Source organism: Triticum dicoccoides, chromosome 3A (genome assembly GCF_002162155.2).
Source record: "Triticum dicoccoides isolate Atlit2015 ecotype Zavitan chromosome 3A, WEW_v2.0, whole genome shotgun sequence".
NCBI lineage: Eukaryota > Viridiplantae > Streptophyta > Magnoliopsida > Poales > Poaceae > Triticum > Triticum dicoccoides.
Genome location: NC_041384.1, coordinates 645,318,728 through 645,335,077, shown reverse-complemented (window position 1 = coordinate 645,335,077; position 16,350 = coordinate 645,318,728). Strand labels below are relative to the sequence as shown.

The 16,350-nt window shown below is 41.7% G+C and overlaps 3 long non-coding RNA genes across 8 annotated transcripts; 2 read left to right on the top strand and 1 right to left on the bottom strand.

Annotated features, from left to right (window-relative positions):
• Window positions 1-3,722: 3,722 nt before the first annotated feature.
• LOC119269879 lies at window positions 3,723-8,538 on the top strand. 5 transcript variants are annotated; one of them, XR_005133806.1, is made up of 6 exons: window positions 3,723-3,901; window positions 3,980-4,057; window positions 4,134-4,205; window positions 4,694-4,958; window positions 5,277-8,279; window positions 8,397-8,538. It is a non-coding gene; the product is annotated as an uncharacterized LOC119269879 (long non-coding RNA). The 5 variants fall into 5 exon arrangements; XR_005133808.1 differs by having other exon boundaries at window positions 3,980-4,205; window positions 5,277-8,024; window positions 8,170-8,279; XR_005133807.1 differs by having other exon boundaries at window positions 3,971-4,057.
• On the bottom strand, window positions 7,911-15,326 carry LOC119269878. The gene is made up of 2 exons (XR_005133803.1): window positions 15,023-15,326; window positions 7,911-9,370 (listed from the first exon to the last, which is right to left on the bottom strand). It is a non-coding gene; the product is annotated as an uncharacterized LOC119269878 (long non-coding RNA).
• Window positions 8,925-14,863, top strand: LOC119269876. 2 transcript variants are annotated; one of them, XR_005133802.1, is made up of 5 exons: window positions 8,925-9,061; window positions 11,638-11,762; window positions 12,348-12,778; window positions 12,851-12,947; window positions 14,419-14,863. It is a non-coding gene; the product is annotated as an uncharacterized LOC119269876 (long non-coding RNA). The 2 variants fall into 2 exon arrangements; XR_005133801.1 differs by having other exon boundaries at window positions 12,237-12,778.
• Window positions 15,327-16,350: the final 1,024 nt, after the last annotated feature.

Sequence of the window (16,350 nt, the reverse complement as noted above, 5' to 3'; positions counted from 1 at the left end):
TTGTTGTTGTTGTTGTTGTTGTTGTTGTTGTTGTTGTTGTTGTTGTTGTTGATGTCGTTGTTGTTGTTGTGTTTTTTAGTTCACAATCATTCATGTGACAATACATATACAAACTTTTACCAACGAAGACAACTAAATTGAATACAACTAAGCAATAGGTAATGTTAACATTTTGAGCATCTAACGCAGGACATTAGAAAGTGATGCAATTACAAATTTACAAAACCTAAACTTTGTAAAATGCACTTTTACCGATCTATAGAAGGAATGCACTCATTAATAGAAAACTAAAAAATTATCCAAGAACAAACTAATTAGTTGGAGACAATAAAGTTGAAGGCTTACTATTACAAAAGACCATTTGCAATCCAAATGGATTATGGCCATGAAAACTTGTTAGGCAAGTGAAAGGGTCTCTATTGACCATATTCATCAATTATGATTTTCACAGAGTAACACTGGTTTATTCCACCATTATCTAACAGCACCTCTAGGCTCTTCTCCTTCATATGTAGCATCCTCTCACAATGAGTAAGCATTGACTTTTCAAAGTGGTTTGAACATGATATGGTGGTTCTCATATAATAACATCATATATAGAGAGAAACTTTGTAGCCAACACCAATAGTCCATCAAGAACACACCAGCTTCTAGTTTCACTCGTCCATGATCCAGCTGAAGAAGGATCTAGAAAAATGGTTGCAAATGTCATACGAAAGTTTCCTTCTAAAACGTGATATTCATGTTGGGGGAACATATATTTAGAATGCATTTTTGGCACTCGGCATAATCTATCTATCTATGTGTCTATACCTATACTAATTAGACACTCACTATAAATTTCCATGTTGATTAGAAAGTACGAGCCGTTCATCTGATGGGATTGTGTTATTACAATGTAGATTAACTCATATAATTCCTAGTTGAATTTTCATTCAAATTAGAGTCTCCCAAAAAATTCCTACATTGATTAGAAAATATGAGCCATTCATCGGGTGGGACCGAGTTATTATGATGTAGACTAACTCATATAATTCATAGCTGAATTTTGTTCAGAAGTGCAACAAAAAAATGATCATAAAGGCCCAAAGTCCTTTTCCACAAAATCCAGCCTGGAATTTCGGTAAAGCAAAAAATCCTCAAGAGGCCTACAACTATTCAAGGTTGTAGAAGAAATTGAAATGAAAGGAGACAAAAGAAAAAAAAAGTCAAAAGAGATATCCCTTCCTTTCCACGTAAAAAGCAATCTCTCTGCATGGATTCTCTACTCCCCACTTCATGTAGAAGAAAAAGAAGTCAAAAGAGAAACGATTCACCCATCTCAATCGATCTCAAAATCTGGCTACTCAACCATCCCTTCTTCTCCACGTAAAAAACAACAAAAAGCAATCTCTCGACTTGGATTTTCTACTGCCCCCTCTCTCTATCTATCCCTTGTGGAAATAAATTCATTTATCTCAATCTAGAACAAGCATTGTGTTATAGATTATCTACTCTTTCTCTCTCCTCCTCTCTGTGTCCCTTTCCCTCCATGGAAAATAAATCCATGTCTCTCAAAGTGGAGAAAGCATTGCAGCGTGGATCTTTTAATGTCTCCTCTTAGCCCATGGAAATCAAATCCATGTCTATCAAACTGGAGCAAGCAAGTTTGGGCATGGATATGGTATCGTGAAGGATACTGATTCATTTTTTTCTATCATGTCCTTTGACAGTGTTGTTCTATCCAGGATTCAATCACCACTCTTTTCATGTATAATCTTGGGATACTGCATGGAGATCTGGTCGTAGCACAACTATGCTCATCAGTTGATCTTCACTCTTTAAAAGTTTGTGTTGTTTACTTCAATTACATGTCAAATTTGGTTGCTTTTTATGTTCCTTTTTACAACCAAACTGCAATCCTATTTGTTTAGTTGACCGACTTTGTTTTGCTCAAGCTTTGCAAATACAGGTCAAATCTAGGCCGTTATAATTAGGGTCCATGATATAATTAACGCTAATTAGTTATATTCAGTTTGCTTTCTTTTCAACAATTTAAGCTTTAAAACAATTAATTTCGTATAATACACTCAGTGGGATTAACCATGAGAGGGATTCCTAGAAAGTGTAGGTTAGAGTAATTAGGCTATGGTATGCCATTAACCTCAAGTAACATGATACTACTTGATGAAGAGGTATTTCTTATCAGTAAAAGTGTACAATTTTCTAAAATATCATAGAACTTTTTTTCATACACACTAAACATTTTTTCTAATATATGGTGAACATACTTTAATATACACTGATTTTTTTTAAAAGTTCACTATACATTAAAATAGAGAGAATATCACATGAAAATCAAGTTTCAGAGAAAACTTCATCGAACCCATGTTTGTAAGTAAAAAAAAAAATCTTCTCTCTCAAAAAAAAAAGTTAAAAAAATTCTAAAAATATACTCGATGTTAAGAGGGTGATGTTTCATTGCCATACAAAATCACAAGTTAAACACATTACCATTTACGAGCTATGAAAAGAACAAATTCAACAATGACTAGCAATGTTTATTGTTCTACACAGTTCAATGCTGATTTTTCTTTTTGGTATATCATAAATGATAACTTTTTTGAATTTGGGAATTTCACATGGCAATAGAACACCATACTCTCAAATTCTGTAGTTTTATTGAGGTTTGTCTGAAGCTTCAAGACATCGTTTCCACGTGGTTTTCATCAGTTTGCACCAAAACTTCTTTCCATGTGATACTCCCTCCACTAAAAAAAATATACACGAAAATGTTAATGTATATTAAAAATAGTCATTCCGCATTAAGAAAAAGTCGTTTTGTATTGAAAAGTTTTCATCATATATTAAAACAAAAAAATCTTCATCCACTAAAAACGTTCACTATTTATAAAAAAAATGTTCATATTATATTTATTTTTAAGGGAAAATGTTCATATTATATTATATCCCTCCCTTACATAATACAAGATGTTGTTACAACTGATATATGCATAAGATGTCAGTAAACCTGATTACTTGTAATTGGTTGTACTAACATCTTATATTATGTGATGGAAGGAGTATTGAAAAGAATGATTATAGTATATAAATCTATAAGAAGGGGAAAAGCAAAAAAAGAAGAAGGAAAACTAGACCTGAAGAATAAAAAGAAAAAAGAAAGGAAAAATAAAAAATAATAAAATAATAAAGGAATTGTAAATAGAAAAAAAGAGAAGAAGCCAACAGAAAACCGAGAAACAAAACGAGAGTGGCGTTTTGGCACATGGAAGCACGCGCTCCTGGTTTTTAAAATGTGCTTTAAACATATTTCGAAATGTCAGAAAATTTCAAACAAAAACTTGACGCGTACATCTCGATATTGTACATGCTCACAAAGTTGTTTCGCGAAAAACCGACAACTTTTGTGCCGCGTGTGAGAAAGACAAAACCCGGTGTTAAAAAGCTTTTCACAAGACATCCATTTGTCTTTTTTACACAAGTCACAAAAATGACGGTTTTCTCCGAAACTTGACGTGCACACACATATAATGTCGAGATATATGCGCCATATCTTTGTTTGGAATTTTTTTCACACTTTGAAATAATTTTTCGCGTGCAGGAGGACGAACGGATTTCCGGACACAAAACCCACAACAGAAAGAATGAAAAAAACAACAAGAAGCGAGCGAACAAACGCAAGACACGCGATCCACACCGTTGATTGAGGGGGGACGTATGCATGGAGCCCCGACAGCGGTGGGCCGGGCTGGGCTCCCCACAACGCCAAGGACCAAACAAAATCCACGAGCACACAGCCACACCTCGCTCACCACCGTTCAGACTACGGAGCGAAGAGGGCTCCCGGAATCTCGGCGGCGGCGGCGGCGGCGGAGGCGGCATTGGTCCCTGGCGCCTCCGGGTAAGCTGCCCCTACTCTCTCACCCGGTCTGCACGTGCCGATCATCACTCCTCGACTGATTTGGAGCAGCATACGCAGCCTGTCAGGAACAGACCGGCTCCCAAGTTCGTCGTCGTCGTCGTCGTCGGCGGCGGCGGCAGTCGCTGGAACATCGAGGTAGGGCATCGCGGCCTTTGCTCCTCCTCTACACTTGCTGGATCTTCCATTTGCTTCACTTTGTGTGTAACCCTAGCCTGGTGACGGGGCTGTATCGGGACCGGTGAGGACGACGGCAGCTAGGCCAGCGACTTTCGGCAATTCTCAGGTATAATAATCCCTACCTGGAGGTTGGCGTGGTCCTATTCGATGTTCGGCTTGCTAATTTACCGGGAATGCATGTGATTTGGGGCTTGCGATTTGTGAACTCTGAAGCCAATTTTGCTACAGATCTCAAAAGACAAAACTTGTTTAGCCTAGGTTTGTGTTTGTGCTTCACTTGCTGTACCGGAGTACTACTAGTTACGAAGCCTGACTAATGGGGAGGAACATGCGAGAACTTGTTGTTGCTTCAGATTATTCAATGCTTGAATTAATTGGAGGGCGCAGTAAGCTGACTGTGAATGCGCAGTGGTAGGAGTACTAGTAACACTTCATTTTCCTTTGTTGGCATGCGTGTTCCGCATTAAACACACACACGCCCATCTCTCCATGTCTATTTATTTTTAGGGATGTTGGCATGCAAATCAGCATTAAAGACACACACACACACATCCTCTGATATGCTACCTTTATATTCTACTCTACACATTGCAGACATGGCATCATCCACTGATACAGATATGCTGGAAGAGAATGTGCCCGCCAAGACAACTACTGTTCAAGTGAAATGGTGTGGCAATGATTATGATGTGGTGGTACAATCTGATGCCGATGTTGGAGAGCTAAAGCGACGTGTCGAACACGATACGGAACTTCCTTTCAAGAGGCAAAGACATATAAACACTCAGACAAATGATGAATTGGCTGATAATTATCGTGTTTCTCTGTTGGACAGTCCACCCACGACGTTTCTCATTGGGTAATGTTTTTTTTCTCATTGTCCTTGTAAATGCACAAGGATTCAAGTGTCAGTCATGTACGCATTTTTTACATGTTTCTATGAAATATATGTTGAACTCCCACTTCTTTTTATCGGCTGAAGCATGATGCAATTTTTTTTATCATATCTCCTTTGTTGTCAAATTCTGAGTTCGTAGCATGATATCATCTAAACACTAGATATTTCTCATGCAGATTCCTGTATATTCCTATTAGTTTAAAAATACAATGTTTCCTGTATATTCCTATTAGTTTAAAAATACAATCTCATACCTCACTACAAACATTTCAAATCCAGGTTGAACAAACTGGACCTTCCACTCTACTTGCGGTATTTTTCTTACGGATTTGCTATTTTACAGCTGAGTGTTTTGCAATTCGTTGTCATTCAAATCCTTATCCGTCCGTTCTTGCGCGGAGATTCGTGCTGGTTTTTGTTTTTGTTCGGTCTCGTTTCTTGGTCCGGTTTTGTTGCCGGGCGCGGTTTTCTTTCTGCCCGTTACCGCCGCCCCACGGCCCGGCTCCCATTCTGGTTGCTCTGTTTTGATAAGGCCGAGGGCGAGCTCGAGCGGCGCAACAGAGGAGGCGCTTCGTCCCCGGCCATGGCGTTTTTGAGATCTTCCACCGCTCGATCTTGTTTTCGGTTCCCTTACTCTTCAATCCCCGGTGTCGCGGTTCGTTGTTCCTCTCTTTCGCTCTCTCCCTTGTGCTTTTGGTTGCGTCTGGTTCCAAATCTAGGTGAGTTCATGTCGCCCTCCCGCCGCGCCCTGCTGTAGTTGTAGATGCCTGATTTGGTGTCTTCCCGTTGGAGATGGAGATGCATGATTTTGTTGTCTCCCCACGCCCCTGATGTAGTTATAGATGCGTGAAGTTGTTGTCTCCCCGCACCCCTGATGTAGTTGTACATGTGCGATTTTGTTGTCTCCCCGCTGGAGATGGAGATGCGTGATTTTATTGTCTCTCCACACCCCTGATGTAGTGGTTGTTTGCCTTGTTTCCCCCAGTCCGAAGTTGGGGGATTATGTATATGCACCCTGTAGGTGCGCGATTCCGCGGCTTTGTGTCCTGCTCTTTTATGTTTTGATGCTTCCTGCTCATGTTTAGTTTCATTTTTGCAGTCCCTGGTTTTACCTCCTGTTTCGTTGTTGTAAATGCAGGTGTTTAGCTTCCTTTTCTGCCATGTTTTTTATCCTATGTGTTTGTCTGATGTTGACTACAAGCAGACATGTAATTTGAGTCCAATTTCAGTGTAATTTCTCCCAGCCCATTCAGTGTAATTTACTGAATATATCGAATGTAATTTGTCTGATGTTGTCCCAGCCCAATTCATGTTTAGCTCTTTTTCAGTGTATGTACAGTGTTATTTTGATCGTAATTATAGTGTAATCCCAGTATTTCAATGTAATTTGTCCTAGCCTTACAGTGTAGTTTATCCAATATCTTTCCCGCTGTGTTGTTGAGTGAATTTTACTGTGTTATTTGAGTGTAATCCATTTCATTATTACAGTGCAGTTTGTCCTGGACTTACAATGTACTTTCACCTAATATTCCAGTGTGGAAATTACAGTGGATTTATAGTGTAATTTGAATGTAGTTGCAGTTTAATTTGTCCCAACTTTACAGTGCAATTTTGTCCCCAGACTTACCCTAATTTTTCCAGTGTGTCATAGTGCAATTACATATCCCAATTTACGGTGCATTTTGTCCCAGACTTACTGTGTAATTTTACCTAATTTTTCCAGTGTGAATTGTCATAGTGTAATTACAGTTGATTTATAGTGTAATTTGAATGTCAGTTGCAGTGTAATTTTTATCCCAAGTTTACAGTGCAAGTTTGTCCCCAGACTTACAGTGTATTTTACCTTATTTTTCCAGTGTGTCATAATGTAATTACAGTGTAGTTTATCCCAATTTACAGTGCAATTTGTCACAGACTTACAGTGTAATTTACCTAATTTTTCCACTGTAAATTGTCATAGTGTAATTACAGTGGATTTATAGTGTAATTCAAATATAGTTACAGTGTAATGTCCCAACTTTACATTGTACTTTACCCAATAATCCCAGTGTGATTTGTCATAGGATTTGAGTGGATTTTTACTGTGTAATTTAGGTCAGTTTGCACAGTAATTTTGTCTAGATTTTCAGTGTAATTAAGTCCAGTTTAGCTAGTTTTCACTGTACTTTGCTTGGATCAGTACTGTAGGGCTTTCGAATGTTTCCTGCAGCATAAGTTTTGTTAGCTTTTACTTTTCTATGTATTTTAAACATCTTCCGGAAGTTTTAGCAACTGTATCTCACATTAAGTATGAGTTCTTCCTATGATAGTCTCAGTAGATCCTCTTCAGTTACTGCCCTCATCATGCTCCTCTCATGACACATTTGAAGAGAAGAATGTCAGTGTTAGCGTAATCATGAGCAGCCAAGCGTTTAGAAATAGATGATAGTGTTTGCAACGTCTATCTGCTTGTTTTGTAATTTGTATTTTATTTTTTGCACTGGCTTGTGCTCTCTACTTACTAGGAACTTACAATGTATTTATCTCAGTTTTTAATTACTGTAGTTTGAATTATAAAATTTCTAGTTGCTTACACTGGAAGTTCCTAGTTGAATTCACTGGGATTTTCTATTTGCAGTGGGATTGTACACTAGAATTTCATAGGTGCTTACACTGTAATAAAACTTGTAAGTACATGCATTTAAAAAACTTGAGTACACTGAAATTTTCAAGTTACCAATAGTAGTATGTAGACTGGAAATTACCAGCTAGTTACACTGCAATTTACTGGGATTTACAGTAGTATTCACACTAGTTTTTACATTGTGATGTACACTGGCATTTACATGGATTTTAAAAATGTAAGTACACTGGAAATTACAAGTAACCTACAGTAGTTTTTATACTGGAAATTACCATCAACTTACACTGGAATTTACTGTAACACTTGATTTTACGTCAGGATGTACACTGGAATTTACATTGGGATTTACACTGGAAATTCAGAAGTGCTGTATTTCCATGTTAATTTACATTGTAAATATTCTTGTAAGTTTTCCGAAAACTAAACTGTATTTTCCATTGAACAATTTCAGCATTTCAGTGTAATTTCCATGTTGATGTCAATGTAATTGATCACAAAAATTATGGGATTTGCCCAGAAATACAGCTGATGTTGATCTATCTCTTGTAGATGAAGAAAATTCCTCCTGATTTGTTCTTGTGACAGGTGAAGAGAGAAGATGGTGAGCAGTTGGGATAGTTGTTGAATTCCCTCCGATGTTCTTCCTTGTTCCTCGTCAGGTACATCCTCTTCTCCCAAACCCTTCTGATTTATGCTTGATCTCCCTTCTTCTCCTCCCCCCTCGCCCATGGCCGCCTCCATCTTCCCCCTTCTGATTTGCTGTTTTGTGTTGTTAGGTGAGATCTGTTGAGTGGTTTGTGGGAGGGGTTTGGCCCTTTTCATGCGTTGCAAGCTGGGCACGTACTGTGTGGTCCTGAAGATCAAGGGAGTTGGTTCCTGAATTTTTTGGAGTGGCTAGTTGTCCAGCGAACCGGGTCAGATCTTTTCCGTGACCCGTTTTGGCGTCCCATTTTGTGCTGTCTGACAGGTGTCAACTGTTCATTTGTCAGAAAATATGAATGTTGTCGAATTGAAAAACAGTCAAATGTCAAATAGACAGTCCCTTTTCTTATGACAACACAAACCGCAGCTGCTCTGTCAAGGCCATTAAGCTAGGGAACAAAAAAGACTTCCTTTCTGATTTTCATGAGGTGCCTACTGCCTTCTTCAGAGGAACCTACACTGTAGGGAGTTTCACCACTGATTGCCTCTTGAAGTGGTATGATGCTAAAGACAAAGTTCTTTCTTCGCTCCGACTGATGAGCACCTGGAGGCACCCAAATGTGGTGGTGTTGCAGAATATCTACAAGGTGCACCCAGATTATCGTCTTATAATATCCACCAGCTCTTTTGATGGTACCTTAAATGGATGGCTCAAGCATGGTGAAAAGAACAAGATTGAAGAGAACAGGATTTTAAATATGGATGGAAAATTCACCCCTGTTTTCAGCAGAATCACACTGTAAGTATTTTCAGCAGAATCACACCTTCAATCTTATAATAGGATCTGGGTTGGCGACGGTCCATTCACTTCGATCGTTACTATGTTTTGAATTACTAACAATTGGCGTATTATTATGTAAAACATATATACTGCTATATATAGTGGGTATTTATGTCTTAAATTACTAAGAATCGTTACCGTAACTATTATATATAGATGGGCTGGATATATTCTACAACCATTCTTTAGACATACTCTACAACTAGAAACCCACCGAACCAGCATATGCCATCATCCATCTCACCTCATCCATATGCGGAGCGGAACCTGCATGGCGCAAAGGGAGGCAACAATAGCGATGTGAGGCACACAGTTTAGTGGCGTGACACAGTTTTCAAACTGCTATTAGGTCGTAACGAATTTGAAAAAACATTCTACATGAAAATTGCGCCTAATCGATTTATTCCCAATGTTATATCATTTATGTCATTCCCACAAACCATTACATCTATATACAACTGGTTGTTGTACAACCAGCCCTTTGTTTCTGTTTAACAAGAAATTTTCAAACCATATTTTGGAATTATGCAAGTGAATACCGTTAGAAAGATATTGATTAGGCGCAAATTTTTCATGCAGCATATTTTTCAAAATTTAAGGTTCAAGAGCAGTTCTAAAAATTGTGCAATTCATATCAAATGACATGGAGCGCATTTTTATCAAAATGTTCAAACCACTTATCGAAATGATGCAAACAAAATACCGTTGGAAAGACATTTACTAAAAAAGGGCAACCTGGTGCATGTAGCTCCCGCTTGCGCAGGGTCCAGGGAAGGGTCCGACCACTTTGGGTCTATAGTACGCAGCCTTTCCCTACATTTCTGTAAGAGGCTGTTTCCAGGACTTGAACCCATGACCTCATGGTCACAAGGCAGCAGCTTTACCACAGCTTTACCGTTGGAAAGACATTTACTAGATGTAACTTTTCTTTTTGTATGGAACACTTCATTCAAATTCCTTGCTATTTAAGAGAAGTTTAAAAAATGGTTAGATTCGAGTGTTATTTTTGGGCGAACCCCCAATGAACATGTGAACTGTCCCTATGAATAACTAGATTGCCGAAAGTTAACTAACTTCTCACATAGTATAAGGCCAACTTCAGCACGAACAACGTGAATTGCCGAACAAATTTTTTTTCCCAACATTTTTGTGAACTTCCCGAACGAACGAACAGAACTTCCCGATTCATAAGTACTCCTTGTGTGAGGAAGTGAACTTCTCGACAAACGACAAGCTTCCCACAAGCTGAGAAATTAACTTCTCATCTGTATCACTAATTTTTGCAACTCTTTGACGAATGTTTTTATTTCCAAATGTGTGGAATGTCGCTAATGATATGACGACAGGGTTGAGAACTAACTGTCCACGTGTCAACTGCCACGGGATGGGGGTGGAGCCTTGGAGGTGAACTAGCAAATTGGCTTGGCAAAAAATGAACCATCACGAGGCAACTAGCAGACCTCCTGCAACAAAATATGCGAACTTCTCGCAAAGCAGAAACTACACAAAAATAAACAGGGATAGAAAATCAAACATCGACAATCTGCGGAGCATTCTCATTGTAGATGGTGGGTGTTGCAACATGTGGTAGGAGAGTGATCCTGCTCCACACTCCGCCCTGCTAGCTGTGGCCATGGACATCAGTTAGGGGACGTCATCGTGTGTGGAGCGAATTTAAAAGTTGTGCATGGGCGTCTGTGTGCTTGATGATCACCAGCCTGCCAAGGAGAGCAGAGGAGGGGGACTCGCCTAATGGACCTTTCTGACCATACCAAGGTGGAAGACCTCCTCTAGCCGAAGCAGTGCCGTAGTCGAACATCCTTGGCTGCCTTTGACCGAGGAGAAGGTGGCGGCGCGGGGTGGCTGGTCGAGGCTAGGTGTGGCGGCGGCGCGGTTCCTATGTGGCTGCACGGGAAGGTGGATTGGATTGGAGGGTAGATAAGGCTGATGCAAAACTATGGCGATGAGGTGCGATGTGGCGGGGAGGGTGTGGCAACGCGGTGGCCTTGGGGTGATAGGGGCACAATGCTGGGAAGATGGGTCTAGTGCAGCGTTTTTTCTTTTAGTTTAGGGCGGTGGGGTTTGCTCCTGCAGTATTTGTTACTTTCGAGTGGGTTTGGCTGATCTAGGAGGGTTGGTTGTAGAATATTTCATCTACAATTCTCAAGGGGTGGTTGTAGAATGGACCACGTTACACATGTATATAATCACCTTTTATTATGTTTTAAATCACTGGTAATTATTGTGATCACTATCCAACCTATGTAATAGACATATATATCACAATCTTATGATTAATTGATCCTATATTTTGGAAATATATTCTCTTTTGCCCAAAATTTGGGATTATTCTTTTTGAGAAAAAAATAAGTACCAACGACACAACCATTTAGACAATGCATGCAAGAACGAAGAAATTTCGGAGTAACGCACCGGCGATCTGCTAGTTTGTACTAATATTTTATTTCCACTGCACAATAACTAATATAATGTTTTTACTTCCACTGCACACTAACTGAGATACTGTTTCACAGAGATCTACTTGATATCTTGGACAAGATGATTAGACGTAAGATGTGTCCGAAAGACCTTACAGTTGACAACCTATATCTGAAGACTGTGAATGGTCAACCTCAACTTAAAGTATTCTTCGATGATGGTAATTTCTTTTTTGCACTCTCCTAAGATAGTGCGTCTCTAAAGTCTATACAAACACTATAATTTTATTCTGCAAATAAAAAAAATTGGGTTATGTTGTGCAAAATTTTGTCTTGTGGAGGTTATTTATAAGCATATTTTAATTTAGATATAATGTTGCATATTTGCTTACACGAAAATGTGCATATGTTCGTAGGACCATCTGAATCAGATAGGATTTTCTTTTGGAAAAGGAAGACATTTTTAAGTTCTGGAAATATAGGAAAATTGATCTTGCATGTAGATGGTGAATACAAGTATGTGCACCCAAAATTTTAAAACTTCAACATTAACATATGTGACCTTTATGTTTTTTTATAGGTTGCATACAAAATTATCTGCTAAAAGTGTTTCTTAATATCAACTTGTTATTGTTTGATTTAATTTATCGCTCCTGGCCACATCTGTCTGATTCACCAACTCCTCTAATTCGCAGTTGAGGATCTCAGGGATAAGGCTCAAACGTATATGGAAAAACTATATGTGAAACTATGTGCGGAGATAAAGAAAATTATGACAGCTGATGTTTTGATACAAATGCACACAGGGACCAGGGCGTACTGTGATTTCATTGAGAAACATGGTCCTGACTGCATTGGCAAAAATTTGGCAAAAGTTGCCAAGTTTTATCCCATTGAGTGAAATGATGAAGACAAGAGCAAGTATCTCATTGACATATTCTCATCAACTCGAGATTGTAGTGCGGCTCTTAATGCTTGTGGAATAAGATGGGCAAGAAATGAGTCTGAAGATGACATGTGTCAGGAGCTGAAAACACTAAAAGAAATGATGGAAAGAGCGAACATAGATAACAACAAAAGGAAGGCGGCGCTGAAACTTCAAGGAGCTGAGGGTAGAGCTGCGGCCAACAAGATCAGGGAATACATATGGAACTGTGATATTGACTATCCAAATGATCTTGTCAGGCTCGTGAGGAACCTATGGAAGCATTTCTCCACGTACCCTCACTACATTAAGGTAACTAATTCTCCATCTAGCTTGCATGCCAAACAAGGTGTTAATATTGATTAACCATTTGGTTAACTGCAGACGCATCTTGGGGGTAGCCAAAGTGCTGTTTTGCGCAAGTTCGAGCAGTGGTGCCCTGATGCCTGGACGTTGATCTACAACACCATGGGCCAACCATGTACGTTGTCTTTCCTGTTTAGATTTAAACTCCTTTCTCTCGTCATGTATGTTTTTATTTTTCATTGTGCTCATGGATTTCGAGTCGCTCGACTAGTCGCGACTAGTCGTCGACGAGTCGCAGTTCCAGGGCTGACTCAGCCTCTCGACTCGACTCCTGGGATGAGTCGAGCGACTCGCGCGACTAGTCTCGACTAGTCACGACTAGTCGCGGTTTTTGGGTCGAACGACTCGAGGCAGCGCTGGATCTGAAGCACTCTCCCGCTGCCGTGCTGCTGCTGCTGCTGCTGTGCTGCCTCACTGCTACTGCGCCCCCGCTGCAGCGCTGGCCGCCGCCGCTGCTGCTGCTGAAGCTGCAGCGGCAAGAGGAGCGGGCTGGGAGGAGGAGCGGTGGCAAGAGAGCTGCTGCGGGAAGTTGAGAGATCCATCGCTGGGAGGAGTGGTGGACTGGTGGCAAGAGAGTGGCAGCAGAATGTGTGGCGGCTGTGGTGAGGGAGGAGGGTGTGTGGATGGTGGATTAGGTCACGTGAGGAGTATATAGCTACTAGATGGGCTTTTGGGCCACAGGGAAGTGCATAACTAGTGGCCCATCTCTCAGTTGGCCCTGGTTACTGCTTAACTCACGTCGACTCGTCGCCATGTCGACTCGTCGACCGTGAGTCTAGACTAGTCACGACTAGTCTAGAATCGCCCCCTCCGAGCGACCCGTCGACTCATCGACTCGAAAACATTGATTGTGCTGCTACGCATGCTTACATGGTCTTGTGTTGGGTGCTACTTAGCTCATACCACACCATGTGGTTTCTGAAAGGCGTATGTGGCCAGAGTAGAGCTGGTTTGTTGGGTCAAATATTGGCATCCTACAGTCTCCCCATAGGTCCATGCTCAGTTGGTGTTCACAGCAGAAATTGCTAGTCTAAGTCCATGGCCATACCATGTAATGCAGACAATGGAAACTGGTTTGTAGGAGTATTTTGTAGCATGGTGAATAAATTGTTGCTGCATGAATATATCTCAAATCATTAGCAGGGACAAAGAGTTCAGTGCCTCCATGTCAAATGTCCTGACCTAGTACATTCTCAATAAATGCTCTTGGCATTTGAAGCAGTGGTGGTATGGCCAGAGAGTAGAATCAGGCGGACAACCAGGCATCATGCTGTGACTTGTGAGCAGGGCACCTTTTGGTCAAGTGAGCTAGTTGTGCCTGCTGCTGTAAACTCTGCCCAGCTAACTAGCTAGTACTAGGAGATTATGATGCACTTGACATGGCTCGGGTCTAGGCTTTGCAAAAGTCAAGTGAGACCACAACCTTTCGTTTTACGCAATCGGGGGTGTCCTTTGTTCCAAAATTTTAAATAAATCAATCAATCAATCATAAAGCTTGTTTGATCTGTATATATATGGTTATAAATACTATAGATGAATTTCTCGGAGGATCTGCTTTACATGCATTGGTTTGACATGTTTTGCAGGAAGCAAGGAGACTGGCGGCCAAGGAGATTGCAGGCAAGGAGGAGGCTGAAGCAATGTTTTTTGGAACTCAGTAGCATGGAACTGACGAGAGCACTGAATATATTTTTTGACGGTGCAAAACACTGATTCGTAAACTGCGCTTGCGGGAAGCGTGAGAAACCAAACGAAAGATTTGGCGGTGCAAAACACCTGATCTTTTTTGTAAGATGAAAAACTGCGCTGGAAGTGTAATTTTTTGGATAGGAGCGCTGCAAGTGTAATTTTCTGGATGGGCGCGCTGGAAGTGTGCGTGCGTGCGTATGAGACCAAAAGAAAGATTTGGCTGAATGCCGCGCCAGCCCAGCTGGAAGTGTTTGAGACCAAACGGATGATTTGGCAGCCGGCCGGATTCTGTAAACAAATGCTACGAGTAGGAACCAAAAACATGGATTTGGTCTTGCTTTATTCTGTTCTTGTACTAGTGTATTGTGAGGTTAATTTGGCTGTCAGCAACCTTCCCCGGCCGGAAGAAACAGGGGGATCCCAACCAAAATTTCCAAAAAATCGACGAAAACTCCAACCATAAACACCATGAGAGAAGAGGAACGATAAGAAGATCCAAACCTAGGGAATTAGAAGGATGGATGAGATGAGATGGCCGATCGAGCATCTCATCTCCTCGGCTGCGTCCACCTCGATGGATCGGCCGTCTCATCGATCTCCTCGGCTGCGTCCACCATGACCTCGATCGATCGCCCGCGCGGCACAACCATCGTCCGTCCCCCCTTCCGATTCCGATCACCCATCAGGGAGCTTCTCCCTCGTCAGATGCGGCGACCGCTGTTTGTGGCCGCTGATGTATTCCCACGGCCACGGGTGAGGAGAGGAGGACGCGTGCAGGCTCGCTGGGATGTGGCGTGGCGGCGGCACACCCCACCAGTGGTATACAGATCGACCGCATCTACTAAAAGATCTAGTAATTTTTTTATATACTAAAAAGACTCATTTATGTTCTAGGGCTCTTTCTTTTTTTTCCTTTTGACGAAAATAAAAAGATCTCTAGCATTCCTCTAGAACCAGAGGAACAAGATCTCTCTGACGCCGGATATCTTGGAGTAGAACCGCACGCAACGGAGAGGAAGAAGCCGCTTGGTCGTGCATGCAGGGATCTCCTTGTGGAGATGTAGCAACTCCGCTGACCTGGTTGCGCCGCACCCGATGATCACAACATGACCCCAACAATCTTCACGCAAATCATATGATTTTTATTTAAACCGGTCCACGTTTTTGACATATTTCATTAAACAAAAGCAACCGGGACCCTAACCTAGTCTAAATCTTCGCCGGGGCATGTTCTTCAAGTTCTTGTTGTTCCCCGAGTCCATGTTCCGCGGCCGTGAGCCTCGGGAAGTGAAGCTGCAGCCGCCGGCGAAGAAGAGTAAGAAATGGAACACGAACTGGCCCACATATAGGACGGGAGACACCGCCGTCTCCCATGTCCTACTTTTTCTCGTCGTAGTCTGCGGGCTAGGTGTCGCTAGTGGAGGTGAGGTTCGACGTGGAAGGGTTTGCCTCGTGGTTGTAGCGGCGCCAATGGAGCAGCCGCCGAGGTTCCCCTCCGCAACCGCCAGTGTCGCCTCCGCGTCCGACGCCACCAGGCGAGCGTTGCGTGCAGCCTCCCGGAGCGTTCGCTGCACCTCGATGAAGTTTGGGTTCTCCACGGCCATGGCCCTCACAGCCTTCTCGCTCACGAACTCGCCGTAGATCTAGCCCTCCGTGAACCGGTGATGCGGGAGGATGACGAGGTTGCAGCGCTCCTCCTACCGCGCCTTACAAAAAATCGACACCAGCAGCGGCGCCGACTGCTTCTCCGCCATGACGGCGTCAAAGTGCATTGGCGCCTGCTCCATGGTGACCCTGTCATTCTGAAGGAAATATGCCCTAGAGGCAAT